Below are 19,150 nucleotides of genomic sequence, written 5' to 3' on the forward strand. Positions count from 1 at the left end.
GGTCTGGCACAGAGCTCTTCCAAAAAATACTATCTAGAGCAGACTGGAACTGCACTTACACAGTTCCAAGTAGTGATAAAGCCTTAACGTGAGTTATGTTAGCAGCTACTCTTAATGCTTTCTATAGATACGCGCTAAAGCAGGAAGTACCTATTAAATACAGGAGCAGAAACCTTCATCTGTGCACACACACATTTGTTTGGCAGTGTACAATAATTTATTTCCATAAGCACATAGTGGCATACCGCTACACTCCAAGTCCAGCCTTACCATCCTGATAGTTTCTCATTCCTGTTGATACAAGCTAAAGAACTTCAGTGTTTGAATAAACGCAACCACAGAGCTCTTAAATATCACACATACCCGTGCCTTACACCACACTGCCTTTTTCTTCCTGCTCTCTGTATCACAAAACCACAGAAACGTTATTCTCAGCATGTCCAATTCAAAGGTAATAAAATTAATAAATAGTTGCAAAAAGTTACAATTACATTTGATTTTTCAAGCTTTTTTATGTGCCTATTATTTATCAAGTGAAGGGAAATAGTACAAAATATCCCAGAAGTTGCATTACACAAAAACACTGGAAGGACTGAGACAAAAAGAAATCCTTTTCTATACCAAATGTTTGCATTTGGAGGAGGAAGGGAAGGCTCCTTCTGCTGTAATTAAGTTGAAAATTAAATATCATTAGTACAGCTTTGGAGGAGCAACAACAGACACTCCTACACAAATCACTGCCAGATTGCAATTCTAAGTATGTGCAGCTTTTCATTTTCATTAATGGTATGCAGCTACATACAGCAACAGCAAAGCAATTTTCTTCACTTGTTTCTCACCCAGCTACTACAACTGGTTCTTACTAAGATTTTCCAAAAAAATCTAAGAGTTTCTGGAGCACTTCAAGTAGAAAATAATTTTTATATGCCAGGAAATTACATGTCTCTGTAATAAGGAATTAGAATACAGGCAAAGTCATCATACCCGGATAATTGAAAAGATTTGAAATCTCATTTACCAGGCAACCTAAAGTTCTACTTGGCCAAAATACCAAACCAAGCCCTCCAAGCACATCTAGTTAGTAACCTGTAAAAGCACAGTGATACTGCAAGTCTAGAATGTCAGAATAACCTCCCTTAATCAAATGATTTGAGATAATGGGTTAACCCCTCCAATTTGGAGCCTGCTGTTGTTTCTGCCTTCTGAAGCCTACCTCAGATACCACAAAGCCTTATCTACAATGATTCCTAGAAAAACGCTACTGCCAAATGCAACAAATGGAATGAGCATTTCATTTGTTTTCATTGCCACAAAAGGGAAAAAAAACACCTTTCAGATCAGTTCTGAAGTTCCTCCCTATGGAATTTAAATGTAAAACATGACACTGGTAAAGCATTAGCTCAGTCCTCACATCAAGGCATGCTATAGCTGAGGTTAAACATAGTAATTAAGCAGAGGCAGACAAGAGGAACAGGAAGAATTATTCTAACCAATAATCGCATCAGAAGTCTTACGATAAGTACAGGAACAGTTTTCCTGGCTTTCCTTTCTGAGGGTTTCATTCAGAATTTTAAAAATCCTAAGATACCATCAGTAAGGGAAGGTTGGTCTACCAAGTCTGCTCTCTGCAAGTTGTGGATCATCAGACAAAGCGTATTTTATTCCACCAATTCTTACACAAATGGGAGAATTTACAGACATACAACACTGGTTTTCCTGTGTCATGTATGAAGTACACAGAATAATATTTGCACTTCACAGAATTCTGCTTTAGGACTTTGTATTAGCAACCTGTACAACCCTTAGATGTACACAAGTCTCTGTGTAACAGATTTGTTGCTAACAGTTTGACAGAGTTAAATCATAGCTTTGTCTCCCTTTGAACTGCCCGTATCTTGCAGGGGAACCTTCGTGTTGCCATGTGATAAACAGATGTTTCCAAATAAAGTTCATTTAAGACTGTCTTCTGCCAAATTCATGCAGCGAGTCTAACCAGTATGACCCTGAAGAATGTTTTCTCTTCACAGACCACATTTACCATTGAGTTTTTGCACTACAGAGAAGGTTTGCACAAATTGCTAACTGAAGTACAGCTTTGGAGAGGCTGTGTTTTACCTGCTCCCAACACCATTCAGCATTACAGAAGAACTTCACTGTGAAGTAATTATGAGTAGCAAACAATTTCCAGTGCAAGCTCAGAATAGAGAAATTAAAGAAAAAAATATAGCTACTGTCTTGCTAGCTGCACCTATCCTTTGAAATACTGTACTGTATGAGATAAGCAAACACCCCTCACGATGAGTCCTTAGCAGCATCAGGCTGCTATCATTTCTCTACCCACCACGAACGCTGATTGCACTACTCAGCAAAGCACAGACCCAAAAAGCTTCGTTAAAGAACAAACATATAGGAAAGTAATCACCTTGGTGTGTATGGCAGATGCTAAAATAAAACAATACCAACATGGACGGAAACAGAAGGGAAATGCTATAAGATGGCTCGAGCTTTCACCCAGGGAACTCTGGCTGGTGTGCATAGTAAACCTTACTGCTTTAGCAACCAAATTCCGTATGGTAAAATTATATCTGCTTTGCTTAAGCAACTTCCACAAAACAAAAATGACATTTTCTAGAGGCTGAGATTGTATTATGTTACGGTGATGTTTAAAAATTCTTTCAGTTCTAGAAAAATATGATCAGGTTTGACAGTTACCTTTCCAAAATTCATTAAAATTGCAAATTCTGAATGACTGCAAGGGAGTTCAGAGCTCACCACCAGCCAGACTCAAGTTACTTCTGGTACAGTAAGGAGTACAAAAGCCCAACTTGGAACTGTAATTATAAATGTAAGAAATACATATTTAACATTGTACACAATGCAAAGGATTTTCTTATCAGATGAGAGCCACATACAACAACTATAACAGATATGGCACAGTAACAACTCATTAGAAACAACTGGGAGAAGCATTATAGGTTGCTGAAGTCATTTAAAATAAACAGTTTGATTAAAACCACATACAAGATGCTTCCCGATAATCTGAATTACTGAGAAAATACAAGCAGAGAATTACGGCAGCCATCTCCACCACGAGCCATTAGTGGCTCGATTAGCAATGGGTGTTTTTACTCACACTTCTAAATAAGCAACACTTCAGGCATCAAAATTACAAGCTATCACAGTAAAATAGAATTTCAGTAATTCTATGAATGGAATTCAGTGTAGAAAAAACATTCCCAGCTTTCACCGCATCATCTCCCAAGCATCATTTGTTTCCTCAGCAGTACTCCAAGCTTAAGAGGCTTGAAACCAAATTACATACAGGAAGGCACAACACAAATCAGTTTGCATAGCACAGATTTCACTACTAATCAATGAGAAATTGCAGTGTACAGTAGAAAATACTTCACAGATATCACATGGAGATCAACAGCATCTGGAATACCTGGTACACATTTGAGCAGCCTAATGCTTTCAAAAACAAGTTGCAAAATCTCTGATAGCTTCACACCATTTTTCTTAAGTTCAAAAATTCCGTACAAGAAAAAGATACCCTGCAGTAACTTTGCAATGCAAACAATGCTGATTTCTAGTGTGTGTGTTTTCATTTTAGTCTACAACATTTTACATCGTTTTCTCTAATCAGATGCTGTAGTATAGTCTTGGTATTGAAAGAAAATGTTTCCTTCATTTCCAGCTGGCTCTTCCTTCTAATCACTTCAGACCAGGGTTCATTAGAAAACCTGTCAAGCACGGTAACTCAGTTCAACATGTGTATTTCAAAGGGCTATCAGACATGCCAAAAGGTTTTAGCATTCCATGCTCACTTCAATGTGCAAGGTATGTGGATCAACAGCTAAAAGCTCTAAACTCTCAAAAGGAAAGCAATTTTCATTGTTACTGCTAGGTTACATTTGTACAGGAGAAATAAGACTGTCAACTTACAGCATTAAAATGCAATAAAAATGGGGAAATTGAAATTTTAGACACTGAGAAGAGATTCCAGCTTCACAAACTGTATGTACAAGTTGCCTGAGGTACAAACATGGGGAATTGTAAGCACGTCACTGTATCACACTGATACCGTACATGGGATTTGTCATTATCAGAGTAGTCCTCTTCATTGCCAAACGCCCCGAGCAGCAACCGGGCACTCACCTGGCCCAGGGAGGTAACGCATGCTCCCCTCTGCTTCCTCCTGAGCCAGGGCTTCCCAGGCAGCAGCTGCAGCTCCTCATTTACACCAGCTCAGCATTCCGCTGCCATTCTCTGAAGCTGGACTGCTCGTTCCCATGGCAAGAGCTTTGTCCGCTCCCACCACGCTCCTGAGAAGAGCTGCAGGACTTACATCATACATGAGCCACGCGGGGCTCCTCACTGTGCTCGGCTTCTCACCCTGCAATTTTGAGGTGGAGCACCATTTGTGAGTCATATTGAGTGTGTATCTCAGTAAGGAGCAGTAACGCTGCCAGTGAGGTCTCTGAAGAACAGCACTTCGAGGAAAAGCTCACAGCCTCAGTGACACAGGTGACTGAAGCCACCAGTTAAGACAGACGTAGAACACACCACCACAGACTAATTTCAATATTTTAAATCTGTTAGGTCTAAAGCAATCAAAACCCCTTAGAAGAAGCGTGGTTTAAGTTTTAAGACATTGAACAGGTTGATTTTTAGAAAAGAACTAAGAACTTATATAAAGGAGGGCAACACTTAAAATTCTTGCCAATACCTCTGTGAAAGACACACTGCATGCCCTGTTAGCAGCAATCTTCCTCCATTAGTATCCCAATAGCAAACCCCTTTAATCTATTAAAAGTGATAGCGCAGGTCAAGCAGAACCACTGCACAAGAAGTTTTAGTCCTAACAAACTGGACTTTCCACCAGGATATAAATCCTTTGGTCCTATTAGAAAAAATTCAAGTGCTTTCACAGTTGAGCAAAATAAAAAACAATTACTGATAACACTAACAAACATCTTACTTGCCACCATTCCCTTTGTTTTAAATATACACCAGTATCTGCACACAAGCATTGTCTAATTTCTCCTTTTTAGACCAAATTAAAAAGAGATGAGAAGGGGAATGAAGTTTCAGTTGGTGTGACTGTATTTGGGGCAAGAAGAACAAATCAGAGAAGGCTTCAAGCAGCTTACCAAAATTCATGTCTAGATAGAAAACAGACATCTGCCAAGGTCATTTAAGGACATTTTAAAATTCAGTAACATACTACTTGACTTCTGTTTATATTTTGCTATCCCATATCAATAATAAAGCTCTTACACGGGTGATCAAGAAGTGTTCAGCTATCAACAACTCCTAGTGCTTACAGGGCCCTAACTCTCCATTAGCTGCAGAGTACAGCAGAGGGCAGTCTCGACATCAATTAAAATGTGAGAAAAGAAACAGGTTCAGTTTCAAAAAGTAGCCCACAGAAACAACCAAGGTAATAGCTCACTGAGTGGTCTGACATCCACAGGACCCCCAAAACACTACATATGCTACCCCAGCATCTCACTGTGACTTAGATTAATAGGCTCCAACTGCATATACATTTGAATACCTGGTTCTAATCAAGTCTTTTGCACCATCTGCCCCTGCTCTACAATTAACATTTGATATAAAGACGACAGTGGACTACACAAATATCTAAAGGCTGCAAGGAAAAGATCATAAGCAGTGAAAGAGGAAAGATTTACCTTAATTGAGAGTTAATGCCAAATGTTTAGAAACCTTAAAGCATAACAAATGAAGAGTAACGGAATTCCTAGAATTCCAAGGGTTGTTAAAAGAGCTCACAGGACATCCAGAAACACGATAAGGCGACACCCATTTCTTTATCACCTATTCACAGACAGTTAAGACCGCAGATTTCATTGTTTTAAAGGTAAAAATGCCAGTCCTTGTTTAAACTGAGCTTATGTTCTCTGTAGAATTAAAAATATTGCTGCTGTTCTAAATATCTAATAAGATTCTCTCCCCCCCCCCCTCCCCCCCCCAACGTCATCCCTTTAAATTGTATCCTTTTTGGTTTGGACTCCTGTGTCCTCATCTCAAGTTAATCCCCATGTTTTTGTTTTTAACATAGCAGTTTTAATAGTCAACAGTTATTACTGCTTCACTATGGAAAACAGCATTAATAGTAAACAGTAAAAGAGTAAACAGTAAGTATTTGCAACATTAACTGAATGGGTGAAAGTGATCTTTTTTTCCCCTTTGAATTACTATCCTTAATGCCTTAACCTGCTTAGCTCCACCAATATGTCACTCTTCGTTACCAGGGGGTGGGAATAAACAACTTCTGACATTTTTTTCTCTGTCCACAAAAATGAGTTCAGACTTCTAAAAGTTCTGAAAACTTCTAGAAGTTCTGAAATACAAAACATAAAACAAAACTAAGATTAAGGATCTTCGCACTTTATAGACCTCACAGTCAACTGCCCACACCCTGAGAACAAACCAGATTTCATTTGAGCTCTTCTCTAGTTATTTATAGGATACTTCTACAAACTATTTTAGATACTCAGGTCTCTGATGTCACAACTTTTCCATTCCTAAACTCATGTGAGGTGACAGCTCCAAACCCCAAATAATTTGCTGCATAAATTTCAGAGATTTTTCTTCTCAAGTATTCTCACTTCACCATCACCATCCTCCATGCCCCCCCACCTCCTCCAAGGTTTTCTCTAATTACCATCATCTGCACTTGCTTTCTCTGGAGGACACTGTAAGCAAGGCATACCAGCCACACAGTAGCCGTCTGTTTTGTCTATGATACCATTTCAGTATTATTATTATTATGCTGAGATATACTGCTAGACAAAAGACAGAAACCTTCGTTACTACCAAACAAACAAAAATCCATGCTCAAACAGGATAAATGCCCTGGGTAGCCTGGCAAGCATATCCCCAAAGAAATGCACCGTCACAGCCACACTTTGCATGGAATGCTCTGTGAATTTGTGTCCATGAAATCTGCTGGAATGTTTCTCATTCCTAAAAATAAGAGCACCAGTGACAGAACTCACAATTTTGCATACAGAAAAAAATATTCAGAGGCTGCAAAGTTTTGTAGTCTCTTCACACTTTGCCAGTCATGTTATCTAACATTTGCAGAACATTGTAATAATTTCTTCAGGGAGATAACAAATATGTTTGTGCACAGCTTTAACTCTCAATTGCTAGCATAGCACAATGCTGACTAGGCTTTCAAGTGTGCCCTAATTTTGGATCCTTCCAAACAGAGATCGCATAGTTTATGACAAGAACCATGAAAGAGCCTGTCAGTATGGTTTCTTGGACCATTAAGCTGAACTAGTTCACTGCTGCCAAAGACTGCAGTCTCACAACCATCTCTCGATCGCTCCCTTATTCTCTCCTCCTTTGGGTCGTACAGCCAGTAATATCTGAGAGCTCTGCAGCTTTCAGATGCCTCTGCAAGTTGCCTTAATTCACTAAGCTTGAAGAATATTACAAAATATTTTCATTTTTCTGGTTACTCTTTCGTCAAAGGGTCACGCTGAAACAGTTCACAGTAATCTGAAAAGTGACCAGACTGACACAAGTGGTAGGAGCAAGAGACTGGCACCAGGGACCCAACTCTGACAGGGCCTCATCTCACAATCATATTCTGTGAATTCATCTATTTTCTGCCCTCCCAAATACAAGCAACAGCTACTGATGTAAATATATATTATTAGGAGCTTTTCATTCTAGAAAAGAAATATCTAAGTCAACAACCCCCACACCTACAACCATTGGTGTAGGTATTTCTTCCTGAAGTAAAAAGGATTGTTAAAAATCTGTTGGTCTCTCTTAGAAGAGAATCTGAAACAAATTCTGAACACTGTGAGTGTGAAATATGTATTTATCTTTAAGCATATTTACTCCCAAACAGAAACAGTAAATTGAACAGCTGTGTCTTGAGAGCAGAGTTAAAGGAGTATGTACTGCAAAGCAGGAACATCCCTGTACACCAACAGGTTGTAAGAGAAGCTTGAAGAAAAATACATTACAGAAACTATGAGCAGGATTTCACTACAAGATGTGAAAACTGGATGCTCTGTAAATAAACCACAACACTGGACTTCCTAATAAAAATGCAAGAAAAAACTTTGCGAAGGCAAAAAAAATGTAACAGTTGAGGCCTTTATACCTTATAAAAACAGTCTCTCTCTTCTGTTAAATGCAAGTGGACTCTTGGGCCTAATTTAAGCAGTCAGTTACAAAAATTAAGATAAAACCCCAATGGGAACATACTTCTGCAAATTGAACACATGAGCATAATAACCACCGTGGCTGCAGAGCTTTATCACAGTACAACTTCTTTGCTGAATCAATAAAATGAAATTCAATTTCTGAAAGCTTTACGTAGAAGTTGTTTTAATTAAAAAAATATATAGAGAACAGTGATTAACTCACAGGAATGCACAACTCCAGTCTACATGAAGAGAGACAAACTTATGTAGATACTTCATATGTAGTGGTGCAGTAACCCTGCCTTCCTTCAGGATGTCCACACGTGCCAGTGAAATGGATAAACACTGGAAGGTGCATTAATCTATACTTTATACTTGCTTGCATTAACCAATACACTATTATACTATTATACTTTCAAAATAAAAGCATAGAGACTGCCCAATCATTAGAGCTTTTTGAAGCGTCTGACAACTAAAACTAGCTCCATAAACTTGTATTACCTGCTATGATCAACTGCAACAACGACCAGCCAGCGAAGAAAATCAAAACAGCATAAGAAAATGGAAATCACAATTGAGGAAGGCCCAACTCGTCTTCAAAGATACTGAAGAAGTTCCAAATGCAGAAATTTGCCCCACTTTACCTTTCATGCATATCTTTTATAACAAGTTTCTCATCACAAGATGAGAGAAGTAACATATTTGTACATTACCTCTACTTGAAATGAGCATGCATAAAAAGCAAGTCCAAATTAGTGAATCCAAGATAAAAATGCTTTTCCATAACAAAAAGTTTTTCTTCCTGGCACAGATGTTAGTTATCAGTAATTCAGACATTTCATAGTGGGAGAATGGAAGAGAACACCAATGCTGGGCATCTTTGCATTTTACCACTCAATGAAGAAAACTGCACAGGTACTACACAGAAGGGCACTGAACACCTAATGAAGAAGTTAGCAAGCAATGCTTAGAAGAATCAATCACACACCCAACCTGGTATACAAGTACCTAAAGTTTGTAAAAGCTTTGCAATACCAGTGATGCAAGCGTGTTTATAAGCATTACACCAACATGGCTGATAACTCCCTTAGCAATGAAAAAAAACATTTTATTGCTCCAATATTTAAAAACTCAGTCATCAGGCACTTCTAAATCAGAAAATTCAGTGTCCTAAAATAGCTCTGCTAGCAAACTTAAAGCTGTCATCTACAGCCACTTCAGGCAGCACTGACTCCACTAACTGCAGGTCAGCTGCAACACATTGTTGCAATTCAACCAAAGAAAGAACAATTAAACTCAGTACCTTAGTACTGTTTTTCCCATAATTTAGTTTATCTAAGAATTTGGCAGTTCTGCTTTGGGTTAAAGAATACAGCCTTCAGTCAATTAGTCTTTAACAGGTTTTACAAGGCTAATCCTTTGAATAAAAAGAACCACAACACTTTGGGCATTAGGTACCTCTTTCCTAAATTCACATTTACAGTAAAAATGCCAAATGGAAGAACTACTTGGTAATTCCTCTCACAAAACAAGGATCCTGAATGTTGCCCTCTCATGCGGAGACAGCAGATGGGTGCCTTTCAATAGCAGTGAAGAAAAAAAGCTAAAAATTATTATTCTAACACCAGTCTGGGGCTCCTGTACTGCTGTGTAATCAGGCATCAAGACATTGATTGCTGTTTCTACAGACCACTGTCAAAAGCCAGACTGAAAGCTAGTGAGGATGGACCTTGGCTTTCCATGAGAAAGGCCAGAGAAGGATATGAAAACGCAGGGGAAGAAGCTCTTAATGGGACAAACTTCAGTAATTTTTCATCCAAGCAAGAACGGAAAGAATAGCAAAGCTGAACTGTTTGAAACTCCCTACTTACATTAAAAGTGGAATGCACTGCCAACAAGCAAGGCTAAAACGATAAAACTAAGATGGGCAAGATCACTCCCTGGGCGCATGGCTCAGCACCAACACCATTGTTTCTACATGCCCCTCAGGAAGCTGCCACTGTCTTGACACGCAGCTTTCCAGATCAAAGAGGTCAGCCAAATAGTAACAGTAAACAGTGAAAGCCCTTATCCACTGGTAGAGAAAGACTGTTTCCTCCGTACCACAGGGAGAATACTTTCTCTGATTGTGGTATAGGAAATGTGATAAAAACGAAACTGAAAAACTAAATAGAAATTAAGAGCAATCTGGTCTGATGCATCAGCCTTGTAAGCAAGAGGAAACAGAAGCCAAGTTTGCAGATGAAACTCCTAATATCACTGTGAGGTGCCATGGCCCCAACAGCAGCACGATGGTCTATTCAAGTCATCGCTGCAGTCATCCTAACAAACAATCAGGTTTACAGAATGGATTTCAATTGAGAAAATTCATCCATATCCAAATTATGAGCATTTCCAGCTCTTGCCAAGTAACTGGGGGAAACTGTTATATCACCAAATCAAAGAAGCAGTTTTCCTAAACGTACCTTTCCAAGATTTAACAGCAGCAAGTTCTCGCCATACACTTGTGCAGCCCAGCTGTACAACTTTAAGATGCAATAAAACATACCATTCATCCCTAAATATGCTCACATACCCATGCATCAAAATGATCTTGTTAAAGCCACTACTCCTTCCTACTAGTTTTCCCACTTGACCTTAGGGTATCATTCTGCAAGATGGAACTGATGTTTGCATTATTCCAAACCTCTTTCCTCACGTACTCTACACTGCTCTCGGCATTAGCAGCTCTCTCCACAAGACAACTTGATGAGATAAAAAGACAGAGAACAAACCAGACTAAGAAGTCTCCCACTCTCAGCAGCAAAAAGCTGTAATGTCAAGAACATCTGTACATAAAGTTGTGGTTTCTTTTTCATCACCAATACAATTGCAATTTTTAGCTTTTATAAATCTGTAACTCAAACTGTTACCAACTCCTACTGGATACACAAGAGACCGTTTACATCTGAATACTAGCCAAAACGTGTACCAGAAAATACCGTGTGCATTCACTTGAAAAAACAAATACAATCCAAAAGCACTCCAGAACAGTGCTGTGTAATTAGCAACAGAAGGTTCAAGAGACAAATGTACTCCCTACATGTCAGATGAAAATTCAGATGGCAGTGAATGCTACCTGTTTTCTCAGTTAGAAAGCTGTGGAATTAGGACAAGGATTAGAAACGCAAGGTTCCACTTACACACAGGAGCTTTTGCATTCTGACAAATAGGAAAACTATAAATATCACTTAAAACGCAGTCCTCTAATGTCATCCAAAGCATATCAGGCTACCATTTTAGCAGTCTACCTGATTTGTTTCAGATTATTTTAAGTTACCTATCAGTGGTATTTTTTTCAAGTCACATTATGAGGAAAGTCTCCATTAAAAAGAAAACTATGCTATTCTCTATTAAGACAAATCTGCCAACTTAATTCATAGAAGTTGGGAAGTTTCAGGTTTCTCTCATGCAAACCAAACTAGGCATAAGTTCATGTGGAACAGTTTTTGCTCATTCTCTTTAAAAGGGCCAGAGGTGTCTGAAATAAGCACTGTGAGTTAGTCAGGAGGCACCAAGGTGCCTGAGGAAAGCTGTTGGACCAGATGACCTCCAGAGGCCCAGTCTGTGATTTTGTTTGCATGTGAAACAAAGTAAGGAAGTACACAAAAGGTATGTACAGATAAGAAACAGCCTACAGAAGTTAAATCACATACTTTTAATTTAACAAACAACAGGCTATTCAAAAAGAGTTAGAGCAGAAAATGGTTTGCTTACCAAAGATGTGACCTCAAGATTTTACTGAGGACAATACACAAAAGGATCCAAATATTTGTGAAAAAACAAAGAATACATCCAAATACTTTTCAATCAATAAATAAAAAAGAATCCCCATAGGACTGGGCGAGTAAATATAATTAAGAGGTCTGACATGACTGAAATTCAATTAACAAAAGTTTTCTAACAGTTTTCCATCTACCACTCAATATAATGGCTGCAATAGAATACATTTTATATTTGCAATATAAAGGTTTCACAATCAACGTTCCCAGTAAGCCAAAAGAGATTGGGATACTTTTTGTAACAGCAATGACTGCCAGTAAGACATTGGAGGATCGGACAGAGAAAGAAAAAACTAACAGGTGACACTTAACTGCGTGGGTCCACAACAACTGTCAGTGACTTGACAATAATAAACCACGCTAAATAGAACTTCTGCCTGTTCCTGGCTAATCATGCTTATCACAAAGAAAAGTAACAGAGCTCTCATACAACAGAACGCTCCGCCCAACTCCGGTGCACGTGAGAGGGCTCTGTAGCGGCCTGTCCAGGTTGTGAGCTCACCTGGACACTGGCCTTAAAAATCTTCTACTCACTACTACATGCAGCTGTTGGTCCTGCAGATATCACACTAACAGTGAAGCTGTTTAATACGGTCTTTCAGGCACAGTTGGGTATACTGAAAATTCTATTAATACAGAATTTTAACTGCGAATTGAAATGCCACCTTCTAAGTCAGTAAAATAAATTTTGGAAATGCGATTCTTTCTGCTTTAGATTAAACCAGAAATCTCAAGAGTGGCAGCGCTCTGATGCAGTATTCCTTCTTTTCTTGTCAGCCTGACAGGTCAGGCCATCTCCTCACTCAGCAGGTACTCTGTGATCAGCACCAGTGCCTTATCTGAAAGAAGCTCCTCTGATGACTGTTCTGATGCCTCACAGAGGATCTCCATTAGCAGCACTGAAGATCACTTCGTTCTCTACCACCTCCACTGAGGACTTGTAACATGCATTCTGTGCAATGATAGGAGGAAAAAAATGCAAGGTTCCAAGGTTATGCTTTATGGTTTTACAGAGTGAGAACACACTGAAGCAGCATTTAATTACTGAGACTTTTTGTTAGAGAAAAACCAACACCACAATCTAAAGAACTACAGATATTCTCTTCAACAATCCAAGAATGCTACAATGACTTTACCATTTCATTTGGAACCTGAGCACGTAAAAGTGCAGTCACTTTTCCAAATAACATCCAAAAAATACTGACTTCCTGAACAAAAGCTGCAACAGTTTGCATACCAATTACTCAGCAATCAGCTGGCAACTCTGGCCACTGAATTTCATCTTTAGTACCAAATCAATTGTTCATGAGGCAAATGCAAGCAGGTAATTTGGATTTTCTACAAGTCTTGACAGAGCTTCTAAACTGTACTGTTTCTTACTATTACATAAGTAAGAGTTAACAAATATCTATATCCCGACATTTGTTGTCCATTATTTCTGCTTTACCACTTCACATTATATTGCTACAATGTGATTTAGTTCAGCTTATACCTTAAACTCATTTGAAAATAATAAGACAGCAGCCATCAGTGATTCTCAGTAAAAATAGCCAAATTGCTGAGGAACCCCAATACCTACAGAAATGTATTCTGCTTTCCAACTCACATCTCTGGTCTCTGCTTTTAAAGCTGCAGACATTTACAACTTTTGGGACCAAAGCAACCATTGGTCCTTCTGACATACTCTGCTCAACAGAGACACTCTTTAATAAAATGGTTTTATTCCATACATCTTAAAGACAGTGTTTGGAGAGGAACTGTATTCCTCTGGTTTCCAGAAACTGCCAGTCCTCTCAGCAGTGCAGGCAGCATGAAATTAGGTTCCACTGCTACCAAGGCTACACAATCTGCAGTAGCAATACCTATTTCTGCAGTCAGGGCATAGTAGAGCTACACTAGGAAGGTTTGGGTATCCCACAGCTTGAGATGCAGATGGTCAGATTTTCTTCATTACTTTGAGAAGTTTTGATCTAGAACCAAATGATTCACATGCACTTTTCCAGTCCATCAATGTTATCAACCTGGGATGTATTTTCAATTTGAATCCAGCTGATATTTCACATTAGACAATGAAAATTTTTACTTTAGAGATTTCTCTAGAGAACCAGTACTTGTGCCCTTTTTGGTTTTGATTCTACATTTATAAAATTTTACCTCTATAAAAATAGGGATAATTATTTCCAGACTTTTACTCAACGCTCACAGCCTAAAAATATGCAGAGTTTCAGGAAAAAAACCCAACACCTAACAAATTGAAATCAGAATTTAATGAGGTAAATCAATGAGACAAATGAATGAGATTTATGAATACTTTTGCATTCTAACTCAAATATGCTCCTTGAAGAACAGTTCTGGAATTTCAAACACAAATACTGGAGATGTATTAGTTTAATGAATTTTAACAAGCTAAGCCAATGAACTATTTCTGTAGACTTCTTGTTCCCCTCAATTTTAAGCATCCATTCAAATAGCACCCGTGCATAACATTTTAGAGTCTCACTGCTAGTATTAAGTTGATCAATTTTCTTTTGTTTTTTTGAACTGATGTCTATTTTCAGTTTGGCATACAATGGTTGTACATCCTGAACGAATGCAATGCCCTTCTGTATGTTACACCACAAATATAAAGAACTAAGCCACTGCAAATTTTAACTGCCAAATAAAACTTCTGGAAATACAACTGTAAGAATAAGCTAATATATCTAATACTATATTATAATACTATATTAATCTTCAACACCCAGAATAGTGTAATGGTCAGCAATAATATACTGGATTGTTTATAAGTTTCTCAACGTACAGGTTTCAAGTTAGAGATACAATTTGTTGCAAAGAAATCACAAAGAAAATTATTATTGTTTCTTTTTTTCCCCCCCAAAAAAGAAGAAAATAATGCTGCATAATAGGCTGAACTGGAGGGACAGCAAGCTTAAAGATGTTGACGGACAAGTTCTAGCAAATCTTGTTGTAGCAGATTAAGTTACTATTCTCAGCTGTAGACTCTGCTCCCGTCAGAAATCACTGATCCCAAAAGCAGAGTTAGCAGAAGGCAACGTGTGCCGACACCTCAGCCACTTCTGTACTGTGTCTTCTACTTGGGTATCTTTTATTTGGGTCCTCTCCCTCGGGCACTACACTATGAACTTAAATGACTTGGGAAATAGCATTTTGGCCATGCCTGCAAGTGACAAACTGGAGCAGAGGAGCTGAACGTGAAAAGCTGAGAAACCACCAAGTCTGTTAAGAACTCCCAGAGCTATAGCCGCAAGCTAAGTGTCTTCTTAAGTAGCTAGAATCAGATGTGTCACAAATCCAGCCAAGAAAATAAATACCAAAAAAGTGAGGAAAAATAATTCCTAATTGCTTAACAGTTTACACGTTAAGTTGAACAGACTCTGATTAGTCATATTATGTACCTTAAAGGCTGAATACTGAACCTCAAATTAGCTTTAACATCCAAGGACGGAAGTCTTGCATGGAATTTTAATTGTCACATCAAATCCCAACTACAGAAGTTATAAACAGCTCTAATATACGTAATACCAAAAGAAGAGTGTTAAATATTTTTCTAAGACTTAGCAGGAATGCACACTTAAGACAGAACACAACACTGGTCTACACTCACTACTCAGCCACTTAGGTATGCAGCTGCAGTCATTAAATATTTGTACAGAAAAGACTTCAAAAATGTCGACAGGAGAAACCTGATGAAGTTCTCACCAACATGAAGTTCCCACCAGATGTCTGAAAGTGGCTTTATACATAAATGCAGGTTTGCAACTCAAGTTGTTCAACTAAATAAAACCATACATATACTTTAATACTTTACTACCAGAGAGGTGGTTGTTTCAGATTTTACACTACCTACTGAATAAAACTGAAATCTGTATTGTGCGGTTGTTGCCCACGTACTTTTCATTATGGTTAAAGGCATACATTTCACACCGGGTTTATAAATTAAAAACCACCACTGACCAGCCAAGAAGCAGACTCAAAGCTCCAAAAAGAGCCTGCACATAGTTATTAGGCCTTACTGCCCAACTCTGCAGATTATTCCTCCCACTCACCTGCCATAAAGCAAAATACAACACTTTGGAAGACAGGATTTACAGGCGAACTTTGGGTGTCTTACTAGACAGACAGACTGAGATATTTAGATTCTGATTATCCCTTGCTCTGATCTCCCAGCTCTTCATTTCCATTAAAAGAAATAAATTCAGCTCCAGCTTATTACACACTTACAGCCCAATGCAGTACAGGATCTGGTTGAGATCTGCTATAATTATATAGAACAAATTTCAATAAGCTATAGAACATGGTTTCCAGTTTTTCAGGATATCGTATTGATATAAAAGTACCAACAATATAAAATGACTCCATAAACTATAAGCCGAAGTAACACTTAGCTGTCACTTCAAAACATCGTATAAACAGATGCAGCATTCTCTTTCTCAGCCAAGAAGAAAGAGCTCTCAGTTGCACTTCACTTTGCCCTCTCCTTACCTGAAAACTGGTAAAAGCTTAAAGAAAGAAATAACCTACAAAATACGTTGAAATAACCAGTCTTGAAAAGCTTTCTGCCCATTCTGTTACCTTAAAAACACCCTCATGATTTTTTTTTCTTTTGGGAAGCAGGACATATGCCATTTACTTTTTTTGGATTCTTAGCTTTCCTTAAGATACTTTCAGTCCTTAATCTTTTCATCTTGCTTGACGAGTCAATGAGAAGAAATATAAGGTCAGAAGGTAGAAAGTGTCTATTAGACTGCAGAAGCCTCGGAGTGACACTTTTCTCCTCCTTCCACCAAAGTCAGGTAACCAACCACTTCAGCCAGTACTCATCATAACAGCCTGAAGGAATGTGCTATGTCAAGGAGCAATTGATGGCCACTGAATTAAGAAAACAGCACACACTTAACAGTCTAAGAACAGGCAAGAATCAAGGTGATAACTCAGTAGAAGAGATCCGCTAATGTACTAAGAATTTAAATTCCAACAGATTTTTAGTGCTGTATATAGCTTTTAAAAAAAATAAGGACAAAACAAGCTATTCCATCAGTCAAAACCCAGATAAATACTACTGGGCTCCTAAGTCATTTATGCAGCCCAACAAACAAGACAATGCCAACCCGATCAGCTTTTACCTCATTTACTCTAAGGGACTGTACTAATTCCTCCCTGTAAGTAATTAGGTTACTGATTTAGAACACATCTTGATTACTGGAAAAAAGAATGAAATGGTACAAGTTTGCATTATGTTTAATTATCCCACAGCATCAATCACCACCTTTAAATACATAACCAGTTCAATTTCCACTCACTTCCTTACAGTTGAGAGCTTCTAATACTATTTAAACAAAATGTAAATGTCATTGCATATTGACACTAAGCAATTCCATCACCGCTTGTTCCTACAGATTCTGCAGAGAGCACGTGATGTCCACTAATACTATATTCTTCCACTAACACAGGACTAAGTTTGTCTGCTGACATCACGTCCTTTCAGATACTGGGAGAGATTTGCTCTCCTGCTTTCCTTAGCAGTAGCAGACAAAGCAAGAGCAATTTGATTAAAAGCAATAAACATGGGTGACCACAAGTTTTCCACCAGGACAGTAAGGGGTGCTGAATCATCTGATATTAAGGTCAAGCATTAGTTTTACATGCAGCGATATCACATCATAAAAATAAAGTTGTCGTTATATCCATTGTGTTATAGAATTTAGGAACTCAGTACCCTAACTGCCATGAAGAAAAAAAGATGCATCTCTCCCTAGGTTACTCCTTTGCTGCATCAAAGACCAGTTCCTAAATAACTAACTAATAGAGAATTAGTTAACAAGGCATATTACCTTGATTGTGAAGATCATCTCAGTTCAAAACCACTTAGTTTTTACATTGTAATATTCAGGTGAGAGATCAACTGACTGATCTCTTTGTCACTCAGAGACCAAGAATTGGCCCTATGGAAACATCAGGTGAAGCCCTTTCTCTTAAGATCATTTTTACCACGACATCAAACCAGTTACATCCTACCCACCCTTCAGCCTTGAACAAGATGAACTTTAAGTTTGATTATTCTTTCCTATACCTCATTAAGTGCCAGCCATCGTATGCTATTATATAGCTAGGAGTAATCCATACACATATCACCAGAAGCATTCATAGCAGTATACTACTGAACTAAGTAACACTTTTAGGCAGTAGTATACATTGTCCCCCTTTGATCACATATTTGTAAACAAAACTCCCTAACTAATCATCTCAACACTACCAGTGCTGAATACTTTGAGTCCTCATAAAGACAACAGTAACATACACATTCACCTCCCAGCAGGCACTGCCAGGCCAAAGAGCAGTTGCTGTGGCTGCACTGGCACTTCCTGGTTATCAAAGGTTTTAGGTCTGATGAATTCAGCACTTCAGAGCATGAAGATACCACTGAACAACTTCACACCGTGACAATGAGAATTCACATTGACTACTCGTGCAACAGCTGATGCAAATACAGTTACATGCTTTAGATGCTGACACACTCTGCCTAATATTTGAGTACCCTCAATGCCTCTTGTAAAAGATTGCTTACCTCTCCCACCACTTCTAAAATAACCTTATCAGAAATCACTTCCAGTGCTAAACTAATTTTTCCCCACAAAAACACGAGGGTCTCCATGTTGTCTGTTATGGCCAAGTATGTATGACCTTCCTATTACCAGCTATGAGCTGCACTATCATGTGTTCCAATCGTCAAGACTGTTCTTTAATTCTAGAGAAGAAATCTAAAAAAAATTAAAGACCAAAGTTAAACCAAAATGAAGAACTAAAATTGTTACTGTGGTTTTATGCTAACTATTTCTCACTCAGCACTTTTTGTAAGACAATTATGACCTACCAGAACAGACGATGCAATAGGCAGATAAATTCAGGAAACACAAGGCATCCAGGTGATCTTTATGTAACAGATAATTGCATACACAATGAAACAATTTATTTCTGTATCGAATTATTTGGCATCTTACAACAAATAATTAGGTCCACAGAAGAATCCAAATGTCATGCCACTTAGTAGGCCACAGACAACCAACCAAGCTCCCATCTACAACAAGAAGAGCAAACTATAGATGCTGTTCAAAT

General features: G+C 38.3%; 1 protein-coding gene across 2 annotated transcripts in view; it reads right to left on the reverse strand.

Moving 5' to 3' along the window:
* MPP5 (membrane palmitoylated protein 5) overlaps positions 1–19,150 on the reverse strand; it is a 48,130-nt gene that overhangs the window by 25,670 nt on the left and 3,310 nt on the right. The gene's annotated exons all lie outside the window — the stretch shown is intronic.

This window comes from Gallus gallus, chromosome 5 (assembly GCF_016699485.2).
Source record: "Gallus gallus isolate bGalGal1 chromosome 5, bGalGal1.mat.broiler.GRCg7b, whole genome shotgun sequence".
Taxonomy (NCBI): Eukaryota; Metazoa; Chordata; class Aves; order Galliformes; family Phasianidae; genus Gallus; species Gallus gallus.